The sequence below is a fragment of the Podarcis vaucheri genome (genome assembly GCF_965113315.1).
Source record: "Podarcis vaucheri genome assembly, chromosome: 6".
Classification (NCBI taxonomy): domain Eukaryota; kingdom Metazoa; phylum Chordata; class Lepidosauria; order Squamata; family Lacertidae; genus Podarcis; species Podarcis vaucheri.
In genome coordinates this window covers 3,104,244-3,128,044 of record NC_138764.1, presented here as the reverse complement: position 1 = coordinate 3,128,044, position 23,801 = coordinate 3,104,244, and the positions used below count along the sequence as shown (strand labels likewise).

Here is a 23,801-nt window from a genome sequence, read left to right as displayed (position 1 = left end):
GTGTTTGCCTCAGCCGTGTTGGTGGACTGACAGACAGGTGACACAAAGGACTAACAGGCAAACATGTAAGAGACAGATGGGGCCAAAGGGAGGGGTGATGGGGGCTTGCACACTCACCTGCATACACATTCATACACAGAGATGAGGAGGTGGGGTCAAGTTAAGGGTGGGAGCTGGAATTGGGAGTTCGCAGATACTTAGCTTAACTTAAAAGATAAAAAATTAAAGGCCAACGGAATTATATTTTAAAATCAAAAGTGGTGGTGGTGATTCAAGTTATGGTGTGAGATAAAAGACAAGATGGAAAAGAAAAGGGAAAGAGAAAGAAAAGAAAAGAGAAAAGAGAAAGAAAAGAGTGAGAGATAGACTCTCCTTTGATTGTGGTGGTGGCGGTGATGCCGGCGGGGGGGGGGGGGACTAACCAGGCAGCTCAGTTGGTGATGGCAGTCCCTAGGAGTTTGGTGCAGCCATGGCGCTCGCCATATTGCCTTGCCAGAAGTCCCGTTGTTATATCATCCTGCCTTTTTCTCTGACAGGGACTCAAGGCAGCTTACAGCTAAAATTTTATTTCATTCCATTTATCTGTGGCAGGTGTTGTGCACGATCCCATTCCCTCACACATTTTCTCTTTACAACAATCCTGTGAGATAGGTCAGGCTGGTAGGTTGTAATTTGCTCCAAGTGGCAGATTTATATGCGACATACTCGTGTGCGGCGAGATAAAATGCGGGAGAAGCTTCCTGATGTAGAAGAGAATGTCTCTTTTTTCATCAGATAAATGTCCCACGGCTAAAAGTTGTAGTCACCAGGAATACAGGCTAGAACCATGGTTCCCAATGTGGAGCACATGCCCCACAGGGTGGCAATTTGATTTTTAAGGGGAGGCAATTCAAGAATGAGTTATTAACTGTGAATTCCTTCACGTGGGAGCTACTGGGCTAGAGCCTTCTTGGTTAGCAGCACCCCAAGTTAAGGAAATCCTTTGATTATTTTTAGCTGGTCACTTAAATCATGCTTATTCTGTAAGACTTTTAATGTATTTTGATCCCGCCATTGGGTTTTAAACCTGTTTTAAAGTGTGCTGTATTCAGTTTATTCTTGTTAACCGCATTACGGGCTCTTCAGAGTGGGGTGGTACAAAAATGTTTAAATAAATGAAAGATTTATGTGATCTGAAGAGAAACCAGAGTTTGAAAAAGAGGCATGAATACAGCAATTGGCATTTTCAGTGTAATGGTCCATATGGAACATAGGCGCCGACTCCATGGGGCTTGAGGGGGCCCGAGCCCCCTCAAAAATTCATTTGGGGGGGCTCTGCCCCCCCAATAATCTCCGGCGCCCCTCCAGCAGAGCGCCATCGCCACCCCTCCCCCAGCCCAAAATGCACAGGGTCGGGCTGCATGCCTCCTGCCCTCCCTCCCGAGCAAAAGCTCCACCCAATTTCCGCTCCGGAGCTGATTAATAGGCGCAGCACGCTCTCCCCTATTCGCTCACGAGGAGGCGGTGCCACTTTATTTGCATATTCATGAGCTTATTTATTATTCATGAGCTTTCCCGGGCCCCCCCAATATTTTTTATAAGTCCGCGTCCCTGATATGGAAAAAATTGTTATACGAGCTGAACAGGTACTTCAAGACACTCTTAGATACGTCTGTCATGGCATAATGAAGTGCAGTTATAAACCCCTGAATAAAAGCTTCCATATGTAGAAATCACAATACTGGCAGTCAAAAGCCCACAGTAGGGCAACCAGTACTTTTCACCACCAGCTGGATGAGGCTGCACCAGCAGAACCAAAGATGGTGGGGTGTTGGGGGCGATATGACATGGTTGGAATCCCTTGCTCCCTCAGACCTCAGTTCTGTCTGGCAATGACATAATGCTATAATAGCAAAAGGAAAGGTGAAGCTTTATTATGTATTTTATTACAATTGCATTCTGCCCTACTTTCATCACAGACACCATGGGAGCAAACTTTTGGCTCCATCCAGACCTGATTAGTTTCAGCAAGGCGGGGGCCTCAAGTGTGGAGAACCCCAAATCACTGCCCCCACATTCTGCTTCACCTAACAGCCATGAAGGAGGATAAATCAGTTAATTCACCACTAAGTTCCACTGTGGGAACAATCTACCAAGCAGCCCTCAATTCATTTCATCAGGGAAAAGAAAAGATGGTGAAATGAATGGAAAGAGAGAAGGCTGGTGGGTTTCTGTGAACTGCTAGGGTTGTGAACAGATGAGGATGCTTTAACATCCTCTTCTCTTTAAAAAAAAAATTGTCCCTAGGAGAAGAGTTTATATTTTTGGAGAAAAATAAACCCTTAGAGCCAGTCCCCAGATTATATTTCTCCGGTGTACAATCCAATATCTTTAGATACATGTATATCCATCAACATGTAAAGTTTTGGGCAACAAACCTCTCCCCGCCAAAAAAAATTGGTGCATCATGGTGTGAACACCCAACAGGGAGTCATGATTGGAGATTGCTCTTCCCTGTTTTAGTTACATCCAGTGACACACCAAATTTTGCCTCTGTGTGATGCATGATATAGTCCTTCATAACATCCTGCGGTTAGGTCAACGGCACATTCTAGGAATATGTTCTGCCCCATGTCACTGCTCACTGCCTTCAGAGCTTGTTTCTGTCATCATGGCTGACATCCTAGGCAGCTGTGCAGCACCACTGAGTTGTTGGCATTGAACGATGACCCCATGTTACCCTTTGGTTTAGAAGAGCATCTTTCTTCATGAGCACTCAGTATGAAAGGATTTGTCTCAGGTGCCAGGATGCAGAAGTAACAAGCATTCTTTGACATTTAGAGGAACTTTTTTAATGTACTCTCTTTTAGATAGAATGGCAAGGGACCAAATCAATTATACATGGCATCACTTCACTTTAGAAGCCAGCTGAAGGTTATGAGTGAAGGTTGCCAATATAAAACAGCATGAAGCCTTGGAAATAGATAGGTAATGCTTATGTTGTTGTGATATGACAGATGGAAAAGACTAAGAAATACAGCACATATGTTTTACATAAGCAATATATCAGATATATGTCGGGGGAAGCAGCCGGTGCGAGCACCCACCCTGCACTCACCCCTGCCCCATTGGGGGTAGCAGGCAGTGTCGGGGGGAAGCAGGCAGGGCACGCCCACCCACCCTGCACCCATCACTGCCAGTTTTTATATTGGATCGCCTATGTCACGTTGGACATGCCAGCCCTAGGACAACCTAAGTAGGTGTCGCCAGGAGAACTTCCATTATGACCTGAAGCACCTTGGGCAGAGAATCCTTGGTGCAGCAGGGAGGTCGGTACACCAAAAGGAATCCTATTACCCAGCTTCCAGAACATGCACTCAGAAAACTGGGTCTTCCCAATGCCTTACATCTGGTGTAAGCTAATGGGTGCCGCCATTTTGATTCTTAAGAGTTAGAAAAAATTGAGGTAAAAAAATTGAGGGGGGGGGAGAGGGAGAAATGTATTAAAAATTAAGGAAAAGGAAATATAATAACAATTATGATTTTTAAAATTAATGAAAAATTTGTTTTTGTTTTTTTTTAAATGATATATACATTATATACATGAATTTTAAAAATGGTTTTGGTGGGTCTCTGCACGCTTCCCTCGAGCTGGTCTCCAGAGAGGTTGGGTTTGGCTCTCCTGGTTCACGCCTACCTCTCCTCCCTTATGGCTGCAGCAGTGGCCACCATGACAGCTGAGTCTGGCGGGTGCTCAGCTGGGGGGGGGGCTCCGTTGTGTTGTCCGCTGGGTTCATAGAATCATAGAATCATAGAATCATAGAGTTGGAAGAGACCACAAGGGCCATCGAGTCCAACCCCCTGCCAAGCAGGAAACACCATCAGAGCACTCCTGACATATGGTTGTCAAGCCTCTGCTTAAAGACCTCTAAAGAAGGAGACTCCACCACACTCCTTGGCAGCAAATTCCACTGTCGAACAGCTCTTACTGTCAGGAAGTTCTTCCTAATGTTTAGGTGGAATCTTCTTTCTTGTAGTTTGGATCCATTGCTCCGTGTCCGCTTCTCCGGAGCGGCAGAAAACAACCTTTCTCCCTCCTCTATGTGACATCCTTTTATATATTTGAACATGGCTATCATATCACCCCTTAACCTCCTCTTCTCCAGGCTAAACATGCCCAGCTCCCTTAGCCGTTCCTCATAAGGCATCGTTTCCAGGCCTTTGACCATTTTGGTTGCCCTCCTCTGGACACGTTCCAGTTTGTCAGTGTCCTTCTTGAATTGTGGTGCCCAGAACTGGACACAGTACTCCAGGTGTGGTCTGACCAGAGCAGAGTACAGTGGCACTATTACTTCCCTTGATCGAGATGCTATACTCCTATTGATGCAGCCCAGAATTGCATTGGCTTTTTTAGCTGCCGCGTCACACTGTTGGCTCATGTCAAGTTTGTGGTCAACCAAGACTCCTAGATCCTTTTCACATGTACTGCTCTCAAGCCAGGTGTCACCCATCTTGTATTTGTGCCTCTCATTTTTTTTGCCCAAGTGCAATACTTTACATTTCTCCCTGTTAAAATTCATCTTGTTTATTTTTGCCCAGTTCTCTAATCTGTCAAGGTCGTTTTGAAGTGTGATCCTGTCCTCTGGGGTGTTAGCCACCCCTCCCAGTTTGGTGTCATCTGCAAATTTGATCAGGATGCCCTTGAGTCCATCATCCAAGTCGTTGATAAAGATGTTGAATAAGACCGGGCCCAAGACAGAACCCTGTGGCACCCCACTAGTCACTCTTCTCCAGGATGAAGAGGAACCATTGATGAGCACCCTTTGGGTTCGGTCAGTCAGCCAGTTACAAATCCACTGAGTGGTAGCATAGTCAAGACCGCATTTGACCAGCTTCTTTACAAGAATATCATGGGGCACCTTGTCAAATGCCTTGCTGAAATCAAGGTAGGCTACATCCACTGCGTTCCCTTCATCTACCAGGCTTGTAATTCTGTCAAAAAACGAGATCAGGTTAGTCTGACATGACTTATTTTTCAGAAATCCATGCTGACTATTGGTGATCACAGCATTCCTTTCTAGGTGCTCACAGACTGTTTGCTTAATGATCTGCTCCAGAATCTTCCCTGCTATCGATGTCAGACTGACTGGGCGGTAATTATTTGGGTCCTCTCTTTTCCCCTTTTTGAAAATAGGGACAACATTTGCCCTCCTCCAGTCTGCCGGGACTTCGCCTGTTCTCCAGGAATTCTCAAAGATGACTGCCAGTGGTTCTGAGATCACATCTGCCAGTTCTTTTAATACTCTTGGATGCAGTTCATCTGGCCCTGGAGACTTGAATACATCTAAACTAGCCAAATATTCTTGTACTATCTCCTTAGTTATTCTGGGCTGTGTTTCCTTTGCTGAATCATTTGCTCCAAATTCTTCAGGTCGGGCATTGTTTTCTTTATCGGAGAAGACTGAGGCAAAGAAGGCATTGAGTAGTTCAGCCCTTTCTGTGTCCCCTGTTTGCATTTCACCATCTTCTCCTCTGAGTGACCCCATTGTTTCTTTGTTCTTCCTTTTGCTACGAACATACCCATAAAAGCCTTTTTTGTTGCTTTTAACCTCTCTAGCAAGCCTGAGTTCATTCTGTGCTTTAGCTTTTCTGACTTTGTGTCTACACGTGCTGGCTATTTGTTTGAATTCCTCTTTGGTGGTTTCCCCCCTTTTCCATTTTTTGTACACATCCTTTTTTGATCTTAATTCAGTTAAAAGTTCTTTAGATAGCCACCCTGGCTTCTTTAGGCACCTTCCATGTTTCCGTCTCATTGGTATTGCCTGACGTTGTGCTTCTAGTATCTCCCTCTTAACAAACTCCCAGCCATCATGAACTCCCTTTCCTTTTAGTATTACTGTCCATGGGATCTCACCCAGCACGTCCCTAAGTTTTATGAAGTCGGCTTTCTTAAAGTCAAGAAATTGAGTCCTAGTATGCTTGGCTGCTCCTTTCCGCTGTATAGTAAACTTCAGAAGAGCATGATCACTCGCGCCTAATGATCCTCCCACTTCTACCCCACTAACCAGGTCATCAACATTGGTTAGGACCAGATCTAAAATGGCTGTTCCTCTTGTTGCTTCTCCCACTTTCTGGACAATGAAGTTGTCTGCAAGGCCAGTGAGGAATCTGTTTGACCTTATGCTCTTGGCTGAGTTTGACGTCCAACAAATATCCGGGTAATTGAAGTCCCCCATTACTACTATCTCCCTTCCTTTTGCATGCTTGGCCATCTGTTCCAGGAAGGCATCATCTATGTCCTCCGTTTGGCTTGGGGATCTATAGTAAACTCCCACAATGAGGTCTCTGTTATTCTTCTCTCCCTTAATTTTGACCCAAATGCTCTCACTTTGGCTTTGAGGATCTAAATCTTGGATCTCTTCACAGGTATACACATCCCTGACATATAACACCACTCCTCCTCCTTTCTTGTCTGGTCTGTTTCTCTGAAATAGATTGTATCCCCCCATTATTACATTCCAATCGTGGGACTTATCCCACCAGGTTTCAGTGATGCCTATTATGTCATATTTAGTTTGCTGTGCCAAGAGCTCAAGCTCATCTTGTTTATTTCCCATGCTTTGCGCATTAGTGTACAGACATTGAAGTCCATTAATCATTCCCCCGTGTCTCTTATTTAAGGATTTTTTCCTCCCACCACTAGGTCCGCGTGCTGTTTGCTCCATTTGGTCTATGACATTTGGATGATCATCTTCATTAATTGATAGACTCCTACCTTCAGGAGCACTGTCTCCCTCCTCCCTTGGGTTCCCTCCAAGCTTCGCTGGATCCCAGTCCCGTTGCAGCCGAGGTCATCGGGTGATGGTTTTTTCTCCTTTTTTATTTCTAGGATTTTGCTATGTATCTGGACCAGCTGATGCCCTGACAGCCCATTGGCCCAGAGGTCTCTCTGCATTTCCTCCATTCCTGTTGTTGGACAGAGTGGTGATGTAGATCAATCAGGATGGAAAGGACTCAAATCCTTGGTTTTCAGAACTGATCCAGCTTGCAGAATCTCCTCCATACCATCTTCCACTTCTATGGAATCTTTTCCATCAGTGTCTATTGACACTTCCAGATCCAGATTGGCTTGGATCCGGACCAGAGCCAGTTGCTAAAGCTTCCTTCTAATGTCCTAGAAATCATACTAGCAGCATGAAGACCCTCAACCCTTCACCAAGGGACCAGGTCTGTTTTCAGCTGGTGGTGCATAAGCCACAGGTTGAATCATATGTCAGCCAGGATGCCAGATATGCTGTCCTTTCTACAAAAGGTTTGAACATACCTTTAAAAAGCTGGTCACAGCACTTTCTTTTTTTTAAAAATAAATTTTATTATTTTTTATCATTAATACACATATACAAGCATACAAACATACATTTCATACAATCTTTAAAAATATTCAAATATACTTACACTCAATCCCACAAATAGTTCCTTTCCCCATCACCATCCACCGACCCTTCACCCCACCTTTGTGTTGACTTCCAATCTACTCAGTTACAATATCTTTCCACTTCTATTACTTTCTTTCACACACCTTTACCCTAATTTCATACTTCTTTTTCTATTACACGTTGTTTTCCATCTTATTTGATATTTCAGTATTTGAAACAGAACTTGTTTATTCTAATAGGAGTTCTGATTTTTCGATATGATTTTGCAAGTATCTTTTAAACACTTTCCAGTCCCTATCTATCTTTTCTTTTGAAATCCTCCCAATTTCTTCCATTGTTTTGGATATATTGTAATACTCCAATAATTTGGCAAGCCACTCTGTTTTTGTCGGTATTATACCACTTTTCCAGTTTTTCGCAATCAATAGCCTTGCTGCTACTGTTGCGTATAAATATAAGGTCTTATCTTCTTCCTTTACGCTTCCTGGTACTATTCCCAATAGAAAACCTTCTGGTGTTTTCCTAAATGAGTATCTAAACATTTTTTTCATTTCATTATATATTATTTCCCAAAATTGTTTGATGTTTAAACAATTCCACCATATATGTATCATAGTACCTTTTCCCGTGTTGCATCGCCAGCAGATATCGCTACAGTTATTATTCATTTTTGCTATTCTTTCAGGTGTTAAATACCATCTATGTTGCATTTTAAGGTAATTTTCTTTCAGTATATAACACATGGTGAATTTCATATCTTCTTTCCACAATTTTTCCCATTGTTCAAACATAATGTTTTTCCCAATGTCTTGCGCCCATTTAATCATTGATGCTTTAACCAGTTCACCCTTTGTTTCCCACTCTAAAATCAGATTATACAATTTAGATATATTTTTTGATTTTTCTTGTATTAAATATTTATCGAATTTTGATATTTCTTTTTCAAATCCTAACTTTTTGTCTTTTGCTAATCTATACTTAATTTGAATATATTGAAACCAATCACTAATATGAGCTTTAATTTCTGTGTAGTCCTTTAATTCCAATTCCCCGTTTTCTTCCTTTAATACAGTTTTATAGGTAGCCCAATTTTCTTTCATATTTAATTTTTTCACTGCGACAATTTCTGCCGGCGATGCCCACCAGGGAGTTTTCGGTTCTAAAAGTCTTTTGTATTTCTCCAATATTTTATATATAGATTTTCTGATTATATGCCCTAGGAAGCCTTTATGTACTCTCACTTTTTCATCTATTAAATAGGCATGCCATCCAAATCTCGTCTCTACTCCTTCTAAATCCAATACATCCGAGTCATCTAATTTGATCCATTCTTTTAGCCAGGTCAGACCCACCGCATCGTGATATAACTCCATATCTGGGAGACCAAATCCTCCTCTCTCCTTCTTATCTATCATTATTTTGTGTTTTATTCTTGGTTTTTTTCCTGACCATATGAATTTAGCCAAATCTCTTTTCCAGTTATTAAAACATTTATCTCCTCCTAGTATTGGGATACTTTGAAATAAAAACATCATCCTTGGTAATATGTTCATCTTTATTACCGATATTTTCCCTAGTAAGGAAAGATTTAATTTTCCCCATACTTGCAAGTCATTTTTTATTTCATTCCATGTTTTCCCATAGTTCTCATTACTTAAGTCTATAGTATTTGTTGTTAAATTTATTCCAAGATACCTTATTTTCTTTTTAATTTCCAATCCTGTAATTTCTTGTAATTTCACTTTATCTTTTTCTTCCATATTTTTCACTAGTATTTTGGTTTTCCCATAGTTTAATTTGAATCCTGCTAATCTGCCATATTCGTTTATGCATTCCAATATTCTAGGTGTACATTGTAGGGGATTTTCTGTTGTGATCATAACATCGTCTGCAAAGGCTCTTAACTTATATCTTTTTTCACCAACTGCTATTCCTCTTATTTGGTTGTCCTGCCTTATTTTCTTTAATAGAACCTCTAATACTATTATAAATAACATTGGGGATAGGGGGCATCCTTGTCTTGTACCTTTAAAGATGTTGATTTCTTCTCCAAACTCTCCATTAATAATAATTTTTGCTTTCTTTTGTTCTTCAGTTTTCTTCTCCAGAGTCCATTGAGTTTAAACTCAATGATTAAGTGTTTTCTCCATGGGGCAACAGCCCTCAGTTCTCCAGGGATCCATCATTTCCCCACCTGCCACCTTCCTGCTGCTCTCGCTGCTTGTCAAAGGCCTCCAACTGAACCCCTAAGTTCGGTGTCTCTCTGACTTCTTTCTCTTAAAGTTTTTGGTGATCATCCCTTCTGCACACAGAGTTTCCAAGCCTCTAATACTTGGAAAACTCTCACATCCACAGGTGAAGAAACAGAATAATAGAATTGTAGATTTGGAAGCTTCCTGGTGAAGTGAGGATCTTGACCTTAGCCATTAAGGGAGATTAAGGTGCTCAGTGCAAGACAGCAAACGGTGGGGCCCACCCCTCAAGAGATAAAGTAGAGAGTTGAGGAGCAATGATGTGACCTAGGAAAAAGCAGCAAGTGAGAGAAGGAGCTATGCCAGATCTCTGCTTGAATCCAAGGTTGTAGCAATCAGAGAAAAAAGGACTCTTGGGGGGGAGGAGTTAATGCTCCATCATAGGCTCAGGTTGTATATATGTGTAAATAAACCATATATCCTAAATACACCACAGCCTCCACTGTGCCTCATTCCAAAAGGAAACACAAACCCTGAGTAAATGCCTGGAAACCCTGCAATCTTCCACTGCTCAGAGATGGGGATGGAATGAAAGAATAATATATCAGCCCCACTCTGTATTAAGGATTCCTTGGCAGAAGGATGGAACATAAATGTAATAAATCAAAAGGCTCCTTACTGCTTTTCCTAATACATGAACCCCTGTGCCTTAAAAAAAAAAATCACCTTGGTTAATATTTTTAGGATCACAACACATTAGTGTTGTTTTTAATAACCTATTGCTTTAATAGTCAGCCAAGACATTTAACTCCCCCACTGGCAATGCTTCTTTGTTGAGACAAATGGTGCATCTTTCCTGAGCTATTTGGATTAGGGAAGTGTTTCAATAATTGTTTTCAAATAAAGCCTTTAAAAGCTGTCCTTTGAAAACATTATTTAGCACTATAATTTCTTCTTCAAATGTCCCTTAAGATGAGACATGTTCTTTCACATTAACAATGATCAAGGCTTTCGCAGAAGTTCAGCTCCAAACACAAGGGTAGCAGGATTAATTAATCTTGCTGCAGTTCTTGACAAATAAATTTGACTGTGTAAAACTAGCATTTGCTGTTAAAGCCAAATATAAATTTGGAACAAATTAACTAGGTTTCTGATATGAGGCAGGATGTTGCTCATTTGTGACATCCAGATTATTCTAATCCGTTTGGCTTTTCTACTTAAAGGAACAGCTTGTCCCCAAGTACCAACAATACATCCCTACTGATCTCCAGAGTTAAGTGATGCTTGTCTCTAAAAAAAACCCCAGATACACTTTTTTCGTGCAGATAGATTTTTTTAAGTAGATGTGTGCATAACTGAAATTAGCACCAATACAATACAGTACAGTACAATACAGTACAATACAATACAATACAATAGGCTTTTTCTATTTTTGGACAGCAACCTTTGCAACTGTTCTCAAAAAATACTACTACAATGGGTTTATAATTGCCTCCCTGTCGACTGAAGTGAAAAAAGATCTAGAAATCTGGTCAAATTTGAAGCTTTCACTGCTAGGCCGTATTGCTGCGATAAAAATGAATGTATTGCCTAGAATGTTATTTCTGTTTCAAACATTGCAAATTTTGGATAAAATGGATTGCTTCAAGAAGTGGCAGAAAGATATTCCTAGATTTGTCTGGCAGGGCAAGAAGCCTAGAATAAAATTTAAAATACTAACAGATGCAAAGGAAAGAGGTGGATTTGCCCTGCCAGACCTTAAACTTTATTATGAATCAGCAGCTTTTTGCTGGCTGAAAGAATGGCTGCTTCTTGAAAACACAGACATTTTGGATTTAGAAGGCTTTAATAATGTATTTGGATGGCATGCATATTTATGGTATGATGAGGTCAAAGCACATAAAGCATTTAAAAATAATATTGTCAGGAAAGCATTGTTTAATGTCTGGATAAGATACAAGGACCTCCTTGAAAATAAAACCCCAAGGTGGTTGTCACCAATGGAAGCGAAGGCACAGAAAAAGCTCAATATGGAGGCCAAATGGCCGAAATATTGGGAAATTTTGGAACAAGAGGGAGACAGATTGAAATTGCAGAGTTTTGAAAAACTAAAAAATAAAGTGCAAGATTGGCTTCATTATTATCAGATAATGGAGGCATATAATTTGGACAAGAAAATTGGCTTCCAGGTAGAAAAATCAAAATTGGAAACAGAACTGTTAGAACCCAAAACCAAGATCCTGTCAAAGATGTATAACTTGCTGTTGAAATTGAATACTCAGGATGAAACGGTGAAATGATTAAATGGGCACAGGATGTTGGACATAATATTATGTTTGCTGACTGGGAACAGTTATGGACTACAGGTATGAAGTTTACGGCATGTAATGCCTTAAGAGAGAATATTATGAAAATGATATACAGGTGGTACATGACACCAGTCAAGCTTGCAAAAATCTATCCTTTGCCCGATAATAAATGTTGGAAATGTAAAGAAACTGAAGGCACATTCTTTCACCTTTGGTGGATGTGCCCAAGGATTAAGGCTTTCTGGGAGATGATCTATAATGAAATGAAAAAGGTATTTAAATATACCTTTCTGAAGAAACCAGAGGCCTTTCTCCTGGGCATGGTTGGCCAATTGGTGCCAAAGAAGGATAGAACTTTCTTTAGATATGCTACAACAGCAGCAAGAATACTTATTGCAAAGTACTGGAAGACACAAGATCTACCCACCCTGGAAGAATGAATGAATGAATGAATGAATTTATTAATACGGTCACAGACCAGCATCAACACACACAATATCACAGATCATAAAAAAATCAGAAATACAGAGGACAATATGAATATAACAAGGATTTACATATAAAAAATTAAAATTAATTATTAGCGTGCTCCCTGTAATTTACATTTAGGGGTTTGGTCATTATGGGATACCACTTGCTTCCTGCGATTAATTGCAGATGCACAGAATTTGGCTACATTTAATGTAGTCTTGGGATTCTTGTCCCCTAGAAGTAGTTTTAAACTATGGTGTTCTGATTCTTTCCTGGACTTTTGCAAAACAGGTGTAATAAAAGTCAAATGTATATCCTCATAAAGACGACAATGTAATAGTACATGTGAAGCAGTTTCAACTTCCAACGAGCCACAAGGGCAGACCCGTGCTGTGTATGGTTTACCCTCAAATCTGCCCTGAAGTAAGGCAGAAGGGAGAACGTTGAATCTGGCGAGGGTAAAAGACTGTCTGTGTTTGGGTACCTGAAGACCTGACACATAGTTAGCTGGAGAGAAACCTCTCCCATGGTCCCTTATTGCTGGATGTTTGATCATTTCGCTCATGTGGCACTGTAATTCTACGTCCCAGATACGCTGGTGAATTGTAGTCCTAGCTTTCTCGAAGCCTGTCGCTATCACACCCTGGAAGAATGGCAGATGAAGGTGATTGACTACATGGAACTGGCAGAAATGACTGGCAGAATCCGAGACCAGGAAGAAGAATCGGTGGAAGAAGATTGGAAGAAATTTAAAGACTATTTACAGAAATACTGCAAAATTAATGAATGTTAGAATGATGTCAGAATGAAGTTAAGTGGTTTTAGAAGCAATGTTACAAAGGAGTATGTAAAAATAGTTTGTTAACAGGTGAGAATCCAAAGTTACAATTTATTAAGTTAAAGGATTAGGATAAAAACAAAGAGGGAAAGGATTTGCTGAATTAACTAACTGAACTGGAATACAAAAAAGGGAGGTGTGAGGAGGTCAGGGAAACAAGTAAATGAAAGACAAGACATGGAAAGATTGATTTGTTTTTAACTGTTTTTATTTTTCTGTATTTTGTATTTTTTTATTTCTCTCTCTCTTATTTTTGTAACCTTTTTTGAAACTTTAATAAATATCATTTTATATATATATATATATATATATATATATATATATATATATATATGCTTTCGTAGATTTTCACGGGTACAGGAATGCAGGTTTTGGTGTCTTCGGGTGTCTTCCCGTGTAAGAGTCGGGGTGTCTGTGCGACGTTTCGACGAGGTCTCACTCGTCATCTTCAGGCTGGTGCTTTCGGCTTCTTGTTACTGGAACAGAGCAGAGTCTGGTGTTTGAGTTCCTATAAATACTGTTGAGGGGTGTGGTGTATAGCCTCCAACGTTCTGGGCAGAGAGGAAGTTCCTAGATTAGTGTGCCTTTTCTTCTTTTGTTCCTTAATTACTTGAGGGATATCTTGGGTGATTTCATGAGTGATATTCTGAATATCACTGGGTGGGTCATTAAGTGTAGATTAGTTGCTAAAGCTTTCGTGTCTTGACCTCTTGAGCTTGTGAAGAGTTTTTCTGAGAAGATGGCTGTGCTGCATTTAGTTGTGCTCTGGCTTGGCTTCGTGTATAGGGGCGAGCTATGGTTTTGTGCCTTGTGCCAGCCAGATCTGTGTAGGGATTGCAGGGGGGTGCAGCATCCGGAGGTGCCACTATAGTTTGGTTACTGGATGGAGTCTGTAATATGTCTGTGGAGAGGGTCTGGGTTTGGGTCTGGTGTGGTTGATTGGTGACGGCGTTCTGTGTGCCTCTGGTTCTGGTGTCGGTTTTTGTGGGGAGGGCTAATTTCCAGATGTCTGGCAGGCGGGACGTGTCGTCACGCTTGTTCATGTTGTGAGGGTGTTTCTCTATCTCGATGGCTTCCATGATTATTCTCTTGTGGTGATGTTCCATGTTAAAGAGCAATTTGGAATCTGCAAAATTAATTTCGTGTCCTGTTTCTTTCATGTGTTGGAAAAGAGAGGAAGTTTTTTCTTCTTTTTTGACGGCATTCTTGTGTTCTGCGATACGTGCATTTATTCGTCTGTTTGTTTGTCCAATGTACGTGGCTGGGCAGACTTTGCAGGGTATTTCATAGACCCCTTGGTTTTCCAGCTGGATTTTGTCTTTTGGGTTTCTGAGGATATTGGCTATTTTTTGGTTGGTGCAGAAGGCTGTTTTGATATTGTGTTTATGGAGGATTTTGCTGATTTTGTCTGTAGTGCCCTTGATATAAGGAAGGAGGGCCATGCCATTGTTTTCTTCTGTGTCTTGGTTTTTGGGGGGTGTTTCTTTTTGGATTAGCTTCGTAACCCTGTTTTTCTGGTATCCATTGGCGATTAACACATTTGAGAGATTCTGTAACTCAGTTGTCAAGTGGTCTTTGTCAGCCAGGCGTTTGGTTCTGGAGATGAGAGTCTTGGCTACGGAGTTTATTTGTGCAGGGTGGTGGTGTGATTGTGCATGTAAGTAGCGGTTGGTGTGTGTTTTTTTTCGGTAGATAGTGTGTCCTAGGGAGCCATCAGGTTTTTTGTAGATTAGGACGTCAAGAAAGGGGAGTTGGTTGTTGTCTTCTATTTCCATAGTGAATTGTATTTTGGGGTGTAGGCTGTTGAGATGTGTGAGGAAGCTATCTAGTTTTTCTTTCCCGTGTGGCCAAATTACAAAGGTGTCATCAACATATCTGAGCCAAAGTCTCACCGGTCATCGCAAATTTGTACATGGAACACTTTGAAACCAATGCTTTAGACAAGTCAGAACACAAACCCAAACTTTGGCTCAGATATGTTGACGACACCTTTGTAATTTGGCCACACGGGAAAGAAAAACTAGATAGCTTCCTCACACATCTCAACAGCCTGTCAGGTTTTTCAACATCTTTATCAACGACTTGGATGATGGACTCAAGGGCATCCTGATCAAATTTGCAGATGACACCAAACTGGGAGGGGTGGCTAACACCCCAGAGGACAGGATTGCACTTGGGCAAAAAAAAATGAGAGGCACAAATACAAGATGGGTGGCACCTGGCTTGAGAGCAGTACATGTGAAAAGGATCTAGGAGTCTTGGTTGACCACAAACTTGACATGAGCCAACAGTGTGACACGGCAGCTAAAAAAGCCAATGCAATTCTGGGCTGCATCAATAGGAGTATAGCATCTAGATCAAGGGAAGTAATAGTGCCACTGTATTCTGCTCTGGTCAGACCTCACCTGGAGTACTGTGCCCAGTTCTGGGCACCACAGTTCAAGAAGGACACTGACAAACTGGAATGTGTCCAGAGGAGGGCAACCAAAATGGTCAAAGGCCTGGAAACGATGCCTTATGAGGAACGGCTAAGGGAGCTGGGCATGTTTAGCCTGGAGAAGAGGAGGTTAAGGGGTGATATGATAGCCATGTTCAAATATATAAAAGGATGTCACATAGAGGAGGGAGAAAGGTTGTTTTCTGCTGCTCCAGAGAAGCGGACACGGAGCAATGGATCCAAACTGCAAGAAAGAAGATTCCACCTAAACATTAGGAAGAACTTCCTGACAGTAAGAGCTGTTCAACAGTGGAATTTGCTGCCAAGGAGTGTGGTGGAGTCTCCTTCTTTGGAGGTCTTTAAGCAGAGGCTTGACAACCATATGTCAGGAGTGCTCTGATGGTGTTTCCTGCTTGGCAGGGGGTTGGACTCGATGGCCCTTGTGGTCTCTTCCAACTCTATGATTCTATGAATATCATCACTTCCACTGGCCTTGTTATTTGCAGTGCTTTCTAAGGCCCATTTGACTTCACTCTCTAGGATGTCTGGCTCAAGGTCAGCAACCACACTACCTGGGGTGTACGAGACATCCATATCTTTCTGGTATAATTCCTCTGTGTGTTATTGCCACCTCTTCTTGATGTCGTCTGCTTCTGTTAGGTCCTTACCACTTTTGTCCTTTATTATGGTAATCTTTGTACGAAATGTTCCTTTCATATCTCCAATTTTCTTGAACAGATCTCTGGTGTCAGGGAGAGGCAAACGGGAAAGATTCAAGAACAGAAACCAGCACTTATAGAGAGCCTAAAGAGATCATTAGCAGCCTGTCGTCTGACAGCGAGTCTGACACAGGGAGGGAGGGAGGATGAGCCGGGAACAAGTCATTCTGTACACAGAGGAAGTCAGGGGAGGGGTTTCTGCAGACATGCATGCTGGGTAAAGAAAAGGGGGGGGGGGAAGTAGACGCGGCAACTGTGCCCTAAGGGTCGGACGTAAATTGAAACGCTGGAGATGTACTTTTGAACTTTGTCAATAAATCAAATAGATTGGAACTGGCCGTGAGCCCGGAGTTTTATCTATGCCAGCTTGACAGCATAAAGCCTCTGACATCTGGTTTTTCCCATTCTATTGTTTTCCTCTATTTCTTTGCATTGCTCGTTTAAGAAGGCCTTCTTGTCTCTCCTTGCTATTTTTGGGAAATCTGCATTCAATTTCCTGTATCTTTCACTATCTCCCTCGCATTTTGCTTGCCTTCTCTCCCCCGCAATTTGTAAGGCCTTGTTGGACAGCCACTTTGCTTTCTTGCATTTCCTTTTCATTGGGATGGCACATAGTTCTTCAGGCACTCTGTCCACCAAATCTAAATCTTTAAACCGGTTCCTCACTTCCACTGTGTATTCATAAGGGATTTGATTTAGATTATATCTTACCGGCCCAGTGGTTTTTCCTACTTTAAGCTTGAATTTTGCTATAAGAAGCTGATGATCTGAGCCACAGTCAGCTCCAGGTTTTGTTTTTGCTGACATACAAAAGAGCTTCTCCATCTTTGGCTGCAGAGAATATAATCAATCTGATTTCGATGCTGCCCATCTGTTGATGTCCATGTGTAGAGTCGTCTCTTGTGTTGTTGGAAAAGAGTGTTTGTGATGACCAGCTTGTTCTCTTGGCAGAACTCTTATTAACCTTTGCCCTGCTTTGTTTTGAACTCCAAAGCCAAACTTGCCAGTTGTTCCTTTTATCTCTTGATTCCCTACTTTAACATTCCAATCCCCTATGATGAAAAGAACATCCTTCTTTGGTGTCACTTCTATAAGGTGTTGTAAGTCTTCATAGAATTGGTCAATTTCAGTTTCTTCAGCTCCAGTAGTTGGTGCACAAACTTGGATTACTGTGATGTTAAAAAGTCTGCCTTGGATTTGTATCGAGATCATTCTATCATTTTTGAGATTGCATCCCAGTACAGCTCTCGCCACTCTTTTGTTGACTATGAGGGCCACTCCATTTCTTTTACGGGATTCCTGCCACAGTACAGTGGTGCCTCGCAAGACGAAATTAATCCGTTTCGCGAGTCTCTTCGTCTTGCGGTTTTTTCGTCTTGCGAAGCACGGCTATTAGCGGCTTAGCGGCTTTAAGAAAAAGGAAACAAACTCGCAAGAACTCACAAGACGTTTCGTCTTGCGAAGCAAGCCCATAGGGAAATTCGTCTTGCGGAACGACTCAAAAAACAGAAAACTCTTTCGTCTTGCGCGTTTTTCGTCTTGCGAGGCATTCGTCTTGCGAGGTACCACTGTAGTAGATATGATGGTCATCCGAACTGAATTCGCCCATTCCCATCCATTTTAGTTCACTGATGCCCATGATGTCAATATTTATTCTTGCCATCTCATTTTTGACCACATCCAACTTACCTAGGTTCATGGTTCTTACATTCCAGGTTCCTATGCAATATTTTTCTTTACAGCATTGGACTTTCCTTTCGCTTCCAGGCATATCTGCAACTGAGCGACCTTTTGGCTTTGGCCCAGCTGCTTCATCAGCTCTGAATCTACTTGTCCTCCGCTCTTCCTCAGCAGCATGTTGGACGCCTTCCGACCTGAGGGGCTCATCTTCCAGCGTCATAACTTTTATATGCCTGTTGTCTTTGTCCATGGAGTTTTCTTGGCAGGGATACTGGAGTGGCTTGCCGGTTCCTGCTCCAGGTGGATCACATTTGGTCAAAACTCTCCACTATGACCTGTCCATCTTGAGTTCCCTGCTTGGCACAGTTCATAGCTTATCTGAGTTATTCAAGCCCCTTCGCCATGGCAAGGTAGTGATCCATGAAGGGGAATCAAAGTATTACAAAACTCTTAATGAACAGCTGATATTGGTACTCTGTGAGGTGATGAACTCAATTCTACAAGGAGGAAAGATACCAAATTCCTGGAAAGAGGCTTATATAACGCTGATCCCTAAACAGGATACAGATTATTTGAACGTTAGTAATTTCAGACCAATATCACTGTTAAACAATGATTATAAATTAATTGTGGACATTATGGAGAACAGATTAAAAATAATATTAAATGAACTGATCCATAAAGACCAAGTAGGTTTTTTACCAGGCAGACAACTAAAAGATAATGTAAGACACATTGTTAATATTCTGGAATACTTAGAGGTTAGAAATAATAAATCAGCTATATTAATGTGTATTGACGCTGAAAAAGCATTTGACAACCTGTCTTGGTTATTTATGAAGAAAAGTATGGGGATGATGGGTAAGTGGCTCTTTTCTGAGAGGAATTGAGGCAATCTATTCAGAACAGAGAGCAAAAGTTAATAGTGAATAATGTATTGACAGAATCATTTGACATCACAAAGGAAACCAGACAGGGGTGCCCACTGTCTCCACCATTATTTATAATGGTATTAGAGGTATTAGAAAATTGTATGAGAGAAACATCAGAGGTAAAAGGAGTTAAAATAGGTGCCAAAAAAATTATGCTTAATTTAAGAGTATTAACTCTAGAACCCCAAAAGAGTGTCAAAAAAGCAATGGAAGAAATTGAGAAATTTTAGCAACTGGCAGGATTCAAACTGAATAAGACAAAGTCGAAAATGGTGATTAAAAATATAGAATAGAACGAGTTAGAAATATTGGAACAAGAAAGTGGAATCAAGGTGGTTAAGAAAGTCAGATACTTTGGATGACGGCAAAGAATATAAATTTGTTCAATGACAATTATCAACCAGTGTAGAAAGAGATTAAAAGAGACTTGGAAATATGGGATAGACTAAAGCTGTCAATAAGTGGAAGAATGTCAGCGATTAAAATGAACATATTACCAAAGATGTTATTTTATTTCAAACGATTCCTATAATTAGAGGCATAGGACAATTCAGAGAATGGCAGAAGGTTCTCTCACGTTTTACCGTATATGACAAGGGAGAAAACCAAGGATTACATTTAAAATACTGACGGATAGAAAGGAAATAGGTGGTTTTTTCGGTACCTGATTTAAAACTTTACCATGAAGTGGCTTGCTTATGTTGGATAAAATATTGGATAATTTTAGAAAACACAGACCTGTTAGATTTGGAGGCATACAATAACAGATATGGGTGGCACTCCTATCTCTGGTATGCTAAAGTGAAAGTGCACAGAGGATTTATAAACCATGTGATACGGAGTGCCTTGTATGAGGTATGGGATAGAAACAAGAATCTGTTAGAAAGGAAAACACCGAAGGTTGTTGAAAAACACTACTCTAATTGGTTCCAACCCAATTTCTTTTGCAGGCCAGAGATGCTGGATGCTGCAAGGAACAAAGCCCGAGTAAAGGCCTGTTACATTATGTAATAATCATGGCTTGCTTTGCTGTGACTGCCTCTGATAAAAGGGCTGTTGAACGCCATGAATCCCTCACAAGCTGGAACTTAGCAAAGAAAGCCAAGTGGCGTGAAGAGGCTGCAACAAGAGCAGAGGAAAAGGCAAAATAAGAGTCATCTGCTCTTGAAACTGGAGCTGTGCTGGGAACGAAGAAAACACACAAAATTGGCAAGTTAGCAAAAGAGATACCCTCCAGGGAAAACACTGAAGTTGAACACAACTTACATTTCCACTTGTATAACAAATACTGGGAGAAGAGAGAATTATTTTTTTCTGTCACAAGTGAATAAATAAATCAAGTTCAGTAAAAAAAATAAAAAAAAGAAAGAAAGGAAAACACCGTGGTGGGTCTCACAGTTGAAATGTTAGCAGTAAAGAAATTGAACATGGAGGGGAGGGGAGCCATATATGAGGAGATTCTGATGAAAACAGAGAAAGGATGGAAACAGGATGGCTGCAATACCATCAAGGGAACGATGTGTTTAAGGATGATAAAAAATTAGGATTCAATGATGTCAGGGGTTCAGGAGCAGAGGCAAGGGCAAGGGAGGAAACAGAGAGCGAGGGGGAGGAGGCAGAAGAAAGGATGAGTGATGACGACGATCCGAGATCTCCGAGTCTTTCCAGTGAATCAGAAGATTCACAGAAAGGAGCACCAGTGGCCAGGGCAAGGGGGGAGCCTAGGGGAACACCCCAGGAGTAAAGGGCCAGAGGGAGCTCAGAGGGGAGCAGTTGGAAATCGGGACCAGCGTCACCAACGCAGGGGAGAGGAAGGGCGTCAGGTATCAAGCGCTGGCAGCTCACAACAGGAGGGAGGGCACGAGTCAGGAGTGGCCACACCTCCATCGGGGAGCGAAGAAACGGTCAGACGGAAAGTGGAAGGTTGGGCACGCGCGCCAAGTTCAAATGCACAGGAAGGTGGCGCAGTAAGCAGCCCGGAAAGGGAGCCAGGTCCTAAAGCCCGGCGCAAGGAGGCAGGAGGGTCCGGGGGGTCGGCGTCAGAAGAATCCAGGAAGGAAGAGACCCAGGGGGGCAGAGGGACCCAGAGAAGAACAGTCAGGTGGAAAAGGTGGAGTAAGGCTAGGATATTGGTGCACAAGGGGCGGAGACTCAGACGGAGCTTCGCTGGTCTGACCCATAAGACGTAGAGTTGCACGCAGCAGCTGGAGAATGGAAACTGTAACTCAATAAAGACTTTTACAAAGTGATTGCTGGCTAGCGTGATCCTCTGTGAGCTAGGATCTGGAAGCAGCTCTGACAGATGATAAAAAAAATATATCAAAATTTCAAATTGATATACTAGAAAGTAGGACCAAATTACTTTAAAAAATGTACAATTTCTTACTAGAATGGAACACAAAAGATGAGCCAGACAGAGTGAGGTGGTAGGTGCAGGTAGCCTGATTCTGGACTGTGTCACTTCCATGGGTAGGCATGACATCATATTTTTTGAATGCTCTATCAATGCTTCCTGTGTAGCATATATAGATGCGCAGAGTCGCTCTCTCCTGCGAGGGAGAAGGCCGGCCCCCACCTTCGTGTTCTGCTGTGGTCGCGCGTGGGGCAGGGGCAGCAAGCTGCAGTTCCTCGCCCACGAGAGGCTCCGTTTGGCTTCCGCAGCCCATCCGCCAAGGGGCACGAGAGGAAGGCCACTGGGGGAGAAAGGCAGGTGAGGGCAGGGGGCGGGGCTGCCCCCTGGGGAGAGCGGGGTCGAGAGAGAGTGGGCGGGAGAAAGAGAGAGGGCCAGCCTGGCTCGGCACGTCTCTGCTGGCCCAACGTCGCAGCGCCTCTTCCGCCCGTTTCCCTCCCCTTCCTGTCCTCTTACCTCTCCTCCAGTGGCACCTCCTTCCGGTAAGCCTAACCTCGCCCAACATGGCGGCAGCACAACCTCTTCCGCCCGCTTCCCTCCCCTTCCTGTCCTCTTGCCTCTCCTGCGGCACCTCCTTCCGGTACCCCTGCCCTCGCCCAACATAGCGGCAGCACAGCCTCTTCCGCCCGGTTCCCTCCCCTTCCTGTCCTCTTGCCTCTCCTCCCGTGACACCTCCTTCCGGTATCCCTGCCCTCGCCCAACATGGCGGCAGCACAGCCTCTTCCGCCCGGTTCCCTCCCCTTCCTGTCCTCTTGCCTCTCCTCCCGTGACACCTCCTTCCGGTATCCCTGCCCTCGCCCAACATGGCGGCAGCACAGCCTCTTCCGCCCGGTTCCCTCCCCTTCCTGTCCTCATGCCTCTCCTCCCGTGGCACCTCCTTCCGGTACCCCTGCTCTCGTCCAACATGGTGACAGCGCAGTCTTTTCAGCCCTTCCGAGCTAGGAGTGCAGAAAAAGGTGAAACTGCCATGAAAAGGAGGAGTGAGTGTGTGAGTGAGTGAGCGAGATAGAGAGAGACAGGGAGCATCCTAGAATGGTAGAGATGGAAGGGAACCCAAGGGTCATCTAGTCCAACCCTCTGTAAAGAAGCTCAGAGCTACAATTCCCAGGTCTTCTTTGGGAATTATATGGGAATTGAGAGTTTCTAAATTCATGAGCATTCATGAGCATTCGCTCATGTTTTTACCTTTTATTGAAAGTGGCCACAAGTCACTTGGGAAAAGCAGCCAGACGGGTGGAGTATAAATAATATAATTATATTGCTCCTGCTGCTGTTCTTCTCTTACTCAAACCCAACCCTATCCCAAACCTTAACCTTAATGCTCACCCTAACTCAAACCTAACCCTCACCCTAGCACTCACTTAACCCTAACTCCAACCCTAATGTTAACTTAAACCCAACCCTATCCCGAACCTTAACCGTAACCCAAACCTTAACCCAAACTTAAGCCTAAACCTAAGCCTAATTTAACCCTAAACCTAAACCTAACCTTAACCCTAATTCTAATTTAAACCTAACTCTTAACTTAACCCTAACCCTGATTGTAATCGTTACCCTAACCCTGGCCCTAACCCTAACTCAAACCCAACCCTAACCCTAAAGGTGCAAGAAGTATCTGTGGGTTAGAGGGTAAGGGGGTGTCCTACAGTTTAGGAGTTAGGGTCAGGTTGGGGGTAGGGTTTAGTGTTATGGTATAAGGTTAGGGTGGACTGGGACACAGATGGTGCTGTGGTCTAAACCACAGGGCCTAGGGCTTGCCAATCAGAAGGTCCGTGGTTCATATCTCCACGACGGGGTGAGCTCCCGTTGTTCGGTCCCTGCCCCTGCCAACCTAGCAGTTTGAAAGCACGTCAAGTGCAAGTAGATAAATAGGTACCTCTCCGGCAGGAAGGTAAATGGCGTTTCCATGTGCTGCTCTGGTTTGCCAGAAGCGGCTTTGTCATGCTGGCCACATGACTCGGAAGCTGTCTGCAGACAAACGCTGGCTCCCTCAGCCACTAAAGCGAGATGAGTGCCACAACCTCAGAGTCAGGGGCCAGGGCCACAGCAAGGTCCTCCTATATGCTCAATTTGCAAACTAAATCAGGAACTCTGCATCTGCAGTTTGTGAAGGGATGAAGAAAAGAAACCTGCACAGAACTATGCAGTTAAGGTCAACTGTTATCTGGCCCTCAGTTGACTATTGGTACGGGATAGAGCATCCCATTCCGGTCACTGAATGGGCAAAGTGCTTTGATGGGCATATGATGGGCTGCTTTGTGCGGAGGGAATTGGAGCTTAGATTTGTCATGGAACCCTTATCAGGGAAGGTGGATCTGTGCCTTGAAGTGGTTTGATTGAGTTTGGGATTTGAGTTTGGGATTTGACCAAATTTGGTATGCAGCTCTACTGCATACTG

At 42.8% G+C, this 23,801-nt stretch overlaps 1 long non-coding RNA gene across 1 annotated transcript in view; it reads left to right on the top strand.

Annotated features, from left to right (window-relative positions):
* LOC309534511 overlaps positions 1 to 20,357 on the top strand; it is a 300,714-nt gene extending 280,357 nt beyond the window's left edge. Inside the window, exon 2 of the long non-coding RNA XR_014220766.1 lies at positions 18,988 to 20,357. This is a non-coding gene — a long non-coding RNA (uncharacterized lncRNA). The remainder of the gene's footprint in view (positions 1 to 18,987) is intronic.
* The last annotated feature ends 3,444 nt before the right edge of the window (positions 20,358 to 23,801 follow it).